We start from the raw sequence: 6,924 nt of genomic DNA, 5'->3' as shown, positions 1-6,924 counted from the left end.
AAATTGTTGTAGAGCCATTATTTATTGCTTATTTTACAGCTAAGTCCTTTCGGAAGTCATCCTGAGTAAAATATTTATAAAGTGCACTTCCCTATTATTGTTATATTTAAATAGTTTAAAACATTGTAATGAACTTTTCACAAATAATCCATCTCAGAATTGGCCCAAACATTTATTCTTTAGAATGTAGGCTTATTCATTACCTTAGAATTACAAAAATTAAATTGAAATCAACTCCTGAATGATATTTTTTGAAAATATTTAAACGTTTACTTTTTCTCCCGTGCGGCTTTCCGATTACTTTTAATACCAGTCTATGGACGTGTACTCATAGACTGGTAGTCTATATCATAGTAGCATGACCTACAGCTTCAACTATAAACTATCAACCATGAATTCATCAAAATCTGAGACTCTACGGGACAAGCTTTTTTGGTATTGAGGTGGAATGACTCAAACTATTATACCCGTCTCTCTTTAAAAATCGTGGAAATGGATGCTAAAACAAAGGCTGTTTATTTAAAAAGAAGGACACCCAAAAAATTCTCTAGAAATTCACATATTTGTTCAATGACTTTTAAACAACAGGCTATTTTTTAGGGACCTTGCTAAAGTGATATTGAATAGGGTAGGTATATTAAAATCTCTCGTAAACAGATTAAATTCTTGTACTTTAATGTGGAATTCTTTATATCCACTTGATTTTAGCAGTGAAAGATTTGTATAAATATTTAAACCGACTTAGAAATATATAACTTTAATTATTATAATAGCAACACTAGAGAATTCGTAGAATAAGCAGCACTAAAGAAATACATAGCAAACAAACATTTTGGGAAATATTACATCGTATCAACTATTTTGTTTTAAAAAATAGGCAGACAACAAAATTTAAATATATAACTCAAAAAATTGAAGTTATTGACCACATGATATCAGTATATTACAAGTTGAGTAAGATTCTTTAACTATATTGGATTTGTACACATTGGAGTACAAAGTTGCTTTGTTCCACCGAGATCACGACTTAACTTTATCTATTTTATTTTGGATACGTTTATTTTGGATAAATTAATACCGAAGCTCATTTTTAATCAATAATCAGAGTCAATATTTATATAAAAATTTACTTCTCTCTTCACATAAATCGTACAAATTGATACTGGAAACAAAGGAGGAAGTCAAGTGAACCTTATTTCTATATTTCACGGGTTATCTTAGTGGTAAAATGAAAAATCAATAACTTAAAACCATGACTCATTACCATGCGTTATTATCGCGACAGAATGTAATGCGTATTTTCAGTGTATATACGTTAATCTAACCTTCATTCGTTAGATTTATAAAAAAACAATGTTTTATCATTTTTTATGAGAAAAATTACGGGGCCCCCACGTGATAATGGGTGAGAATTGGCTTGACCCCCTCGCCCCTTCTAAACGCCACATCTAATTAACCCTTTCGCCACTAACTTGTAAATATTCGCCCGTACTGTTTTTGACAAATTTTCGTCTCATTTTCCTACACAGGCCAACGAATGCCGCAAATATCCGTTTCGTCGCCCTTTTATGCCGGTCGCAGCTACGCGAAGTCTTATCGGGACCCAATAAAGCGGAAGCGGGGACATAGGCCGTACCCTCGAAATTCGGGAGCAGGTACCCGGACACATCGTCTTCTATTACCCCTTTTTGTGGTAAGGGATAGCGATCACTCAGTCAGTTTTTGAAATAAGAATTTGTTCCTTTCTCAAAAAAATATGAACTAATAATTGAATTCTTTGTCTTTTAAGGAGCGTTTACAATTTTCAAATAAAATTTAACCGTAAATATTAACTTATATCTCGATTTCAATATAAACATCAACATAGATATTGTTGATGCATTAAATCCGTTAATTAGGACGATATAGCCCCGTTAAAAAGTTGACAATGCACAGAAAAAAAACCGAGGAATTGAATTCGAAGTGTGCAACATACGGGCAAACAACAATTATCCATGTAATTAATTCACAAAAACTAATCATGGCCAACCAATTCCGCTGCTACGGCTATCAACCCGGAAAGGAGGAAGACCAAATATACTTTCAGTCTGAGATAATGCGTAGTCCCCGCTAGGAAAAGTCGAAAAAGGTTGGCGCTGAGAGAGTGTGATTATCCGTGAGACCCTTTTTAACCAATGTCCTGCAAAAATAGTCCGTACAGAGGGGACGGCAGAGACCTTGGGACTCAGTCCAACAGTCATGCTAAGGAAACAACACCACTGTGTCGAAAGGGTTAATGGATCTACCCCAAAGATGTAATATTCGTAAGAATTGGCTTGTATGATAAAGAGTAAATATATAGCTGACAGACGAAAGTGGTATATTTTACTTGAATGTTGAAAAAAATAAGGAAATAAAATCCTTTCAGGAAATAAGGAAGGTGGAGTAGTAAACCAACGAAGCATTATTTTACATAAACGTCCGAAAAATATGGCTCTGTTGTGTCTACAAGTCAAGGGGAAAGTGAAGGGTCTATCAATTTATAATGAGAGGAACTTTGAGAATAAAATGATAATAACATTCGGTTCTCTTATTTTTCACCTGTGTAAAGGCTTTAGTATCGAGTACGGACACGTAAAAGATAAGCGTGAAAACTCCATCTGCGAAAAAGTTATGAAATGGAAATTATGAAATGCTAAAGATTGAATAAATATATTATAATTTTTAAGCGTTTCAACTTCGGTTGTGAAGAATATGAATACAAAATAATAAAAAGCACGGTCTTATCCTGTAACTCATGTCATAAATGATTAGTCTCATTCACTGAATCGAATCACGTTCTAGCTTTCTGTACGAGAGAGACTATTTCGACACTTAATCAGCTTCTTTGTTTATTTATGCTTCATGTGACATTTTTCCGATGCCCTTTCAAAGTTTAGTCAAAGTAGCGCCAACGAGAGTGAGACATGTATCCCGATGTCAAATGCTAACTCAGAATAATATCCAGCCAGCATTGTGCGAAAAATCCACGGAGAAAAAAAATAATTCGCCAGGATTCGAACCCGGATCCCCCCGAATAATTTTTTCCTCAGTGGATTTTAGCACAATTTGTGCATTGTGGCTGACTCTCGTAAATCTACCACCGTAGCTAGTCCCGATATACTTATAAAAAAAGAAACACTTATCCAGCCAGCAAACTGAAAAGGTGTTTGGCAGGGTTGGCTTATCACAAGCATGTAAGCTACCTTCCATAAATTTTTACGAAACATAATAGTAATGGAAGAGGAGTTTAGTCCGTGAATTCAAATGAAACTATCGTTGAACATGTAATTTACTGCGTGCCTTGGTTCCTAACTTCCTTTCTTCGCAAGATTTATCGCTCACGGACACTATAAAATTAATCTGAATGTATTCATTGGCGGTATACAAAGAACTCGAATCAATTTTGTGATGTGGCAATGTTCCAACAAATATTCTAGTAATTTTCCTGGGCAATGATTAGTACTTCCCGATTCCCAATGAAATTATTCCAATGATAGAGATTTATATTATTGTATCGGCTTTAAACTAAGGAGACCCTTTTCATTTTTTCCATAAAAACCAGCACAAACTAATATTTCAGTTTTATACGGACAAATAATGATTGAAAAGCTAATTTTAATCAAACAATCGCTACTACTATGTAGTTTTCCTATCATTGTTCTCAGTGCATAACATATGACGTTATTTTACTCAACTTTCTTCTCTTCGGCAACCATTATTATCCTCTGCATTGTGAAATTCTTTAGAACTAATATCATCTACTTCGGACATCGCAAAGTAAAAGTTTCAATATTTCTGACTCTCGACAAGAGGGCAGGTGAAAAATTCTAACGGAATGAAAAAGGAAGATTACATGCGTTCTTGTCAGCGCAAAGAAAAGTATTAACTCGAAAGCACACAATATATTTATGTGCGCATTTGTAAAAATTTATACACCTACGCATTTTATCATTAATTAATCGTTACTCGTCATCTGGGCGTAATTTAGACGGTGCGTTACCATTTTACAGAAATAATCCACAGCATAATTTACATTATTTAAAAATTGTTTTGAACACCTAAATGTACATCTACATACTAACCAGCAAGCCGCCTCAATAGGCGTGTGGCAGGGGGTGTTAGGTCACCTGCCGTTGACAAATAAAAATGATATGCTTTAACGAAATTCGACCCAGCATTTAGTAAAGTCCTTTATTGTCGACGGGGGAAAAACTAATTCCCATGCCTACCCGTTCGGCAAAATATCTCTCTCAATTTATCGTTTCTGTCAGACCTATAAATGTGGTGGGGCTCTGATATGATGTTCTCCGTTTTCGCTTCGAAAGATATCTATTGTCAATTGCTCAAGCATTCCAAGTCTAACGCGCAGCCTCCGGATCTACAGCGGTTCCCAACCTAATTCGTTTAACATCTGTGTAACACTTTCTGTACGCCCGAAGCGGGTTTATTATGAATCGTGCGGCTTTACTTTATATTTAATTAATTTCACGAATTAAGTCTTTTTGCACCGGATCCCATACGCTCGCTGCATATTCAATGTGTGGCCTGGCGAGTGCGAAATAGCACCTCTCTTTTACTTTCTCATCCGAAAATCCACCCACTAAACGCTTGACGAATCCCAGCTTCTTCAGGGTTGCGATAAAAATATTTTTTAAGGCCTGTTTACACGGTACATTAACACGTACGAGTCTAAATGTGCGAACGCGAGAATAAACGCCAAAATGCACCGTGTGCACCCAACTTGTGCGAACGGATGCACAGAAAACAGAACCGGTTCTAATTTGGTTCATGCATTCATACGTGTTCCGTTCCGATCCGCAAAAATCATTCATGTAAACAGACATTAACTCGTACGTGTTAATGTATCGTGTAAACAGGCCATTATATGCGTTCCCCAAGATAGAGCCGAGGTTATGGTAACTCCCAGATACCTTACTTCATCTGCCGCCATAATGTTAAAAACAGCAACAGAAAATACATGGAGTTAGTAGGGCGACCCGAGAAAAAAATTCACCGTCGTGCATTTGATCAGATTAAGTTCGAGTCCTCACACTTGGCTCCATACATGGACGTTGTTTAAATTCGTTGATGGAATTGAAAAGCCAGAGTGATCACTCATACGGCGGGATGGTTGGCAACGTCGCGACGTTGCCATCCATCCCGTCGGCATCCATCTTCACTTCCCCTGTAGCCTTTATGTTAATACCATCCACAGCATTAGCATGGTTATAGTTGGACGAACTCGGCAAAAAATGCTCCGACATGAATTAAGTTCGAGTCCCCACTCTTGGCTTCACAAATGAACGTTCTTTAAATTCGATTATAGAATTTCATTGTTAGAGCGATCACTAATATCGCGATAGATGACGGCGTCGTTAGCAAAAAAGCGTATTTTACTGCTAATGCTAGGGCATAGGTCATTTATGTATATGCCTAATGAACAAAACGGGGCCCATTACGCTTCCTTGTGGGGCACCTTATGTCACTTCAACTACATCAGAGCTAATGCTGTATTGAACTACTTGTTACTTACGATTACTTGGAAAGTCGCGTATCCAGTTTACCACTGTTTCATCTAATCCGCATGACCGTAAATAGTATATGAGTTACTTGTGAGGTACCGTGTCAAATGCTTTCTTAAAATCTAAGAATAAAGTGTAATCATGTCTTTTCGATTCGACAGATTGAAGGACATCGTGAATAAAGAGCGCGAGCTGTGTTTCCGGAAGCCGTGTATACATAAAACATTTTCTCAGTAATAAGGTAAAAGGATAGATTAAATCGAAATCCCTCCGTGAAGGGATTCAGGGGCAAATGTTTGGCAGGTGTCTCCTCAAGTTTATTGAAGCCTCCTGAACATCTAGTTATGACAATTATAACATTTCACACAAACATTTTATTTTCGCTTCATATGTTTTCTTATTAGGTATACCCTACCTTTCCTTCCCGTACTTCATTTATAGTAAAAGGGTTCCTAAAGCCCGTCCATATTACGATAGTATTACTTACATTAAACTAAGTCAATAACAATATATTCACAGCAGCGTACCAGCATTCCACGCCTACTTGAACACCTTATAAAAACTGTAACAACTGTCATATAAAGCCTAAATAAGGTTTTAAAAAGTAGTCAAGATATCCGTATAAATAATCGGTTATAAACTCGGACTCAACAACAGCTGTCAGCTCCGAGTTCTCAACGCGACTCAAGTTAACAGAAGAATAACCAGACCGAAAACCTTTTGCAGTACAAGACTTCGGAGCCCCTGATGAGCTCATTTATACTCCCAGAACTTTACCGTAACAACTGCGAACAGTATAGACGTACTCGGCGACGGAGCCACGTAGTAGTAAGAAACAAACGGTGAGTCCAAATGTGAATCTAAAGATAGGCAAAACCTCGCCACGGAGCCCGAAAGAAAACACTGCAACGGCCCAGCGTGAGTGTGGACGTGGGTTACCTCAGTACATTCCATCCGCTAATCTTAATTCTGATTGGGCTTATGCTAATGGAGTTTGACTCCAGATTAGGTCGCTTCCACCTCCATCCTCGTCGGCTCTCGGTTGCTTACGAGTGACGGATGCAGGTCGCTGTATGTGCCAACCTCACAAGTTTTCACCGACCCGACCCCATCAGTTAAGTAGGACTACTGGGTGTCTACATACTTTGGAAAACGATAGTACTTACATTCTACGTATGAGGGAAGAATGGAAAACTTTCCGAGAAGTAATCGCGCGATAACCAAATGAATCCTAATGTAAACCACCTATAACAGTTTCTGTGCAATGTATAGGGCCATCTTACGATTATTTGCGAGTGTATTGGAAATTTTGTGGATTGGCTACGTATATGACGGCGTTGATAGAAATCCCTATTATCAGTAAAAATCGTAAATTACTCTC

The sequence above is a fragment of the Ischnura elegans genome, chromosome 9, assembly GCF_921293095.1.
Source record: "Ischnura elegans chromosome 9, ioIscEleg1.1, whole genome shotgun sequence".
In the NCBI taxonomy this organism is placed as follows: Eukaryota; Metazoa; Arthropoda; class Insecta; order Odonata; family Coenagrionidae; genus Ischnura; species Ischnura elegans.
The sequence above is the reverse complement of the archived record's forward strand: the minus strand, read 5'-3'. Positions refer to the sequence as shown.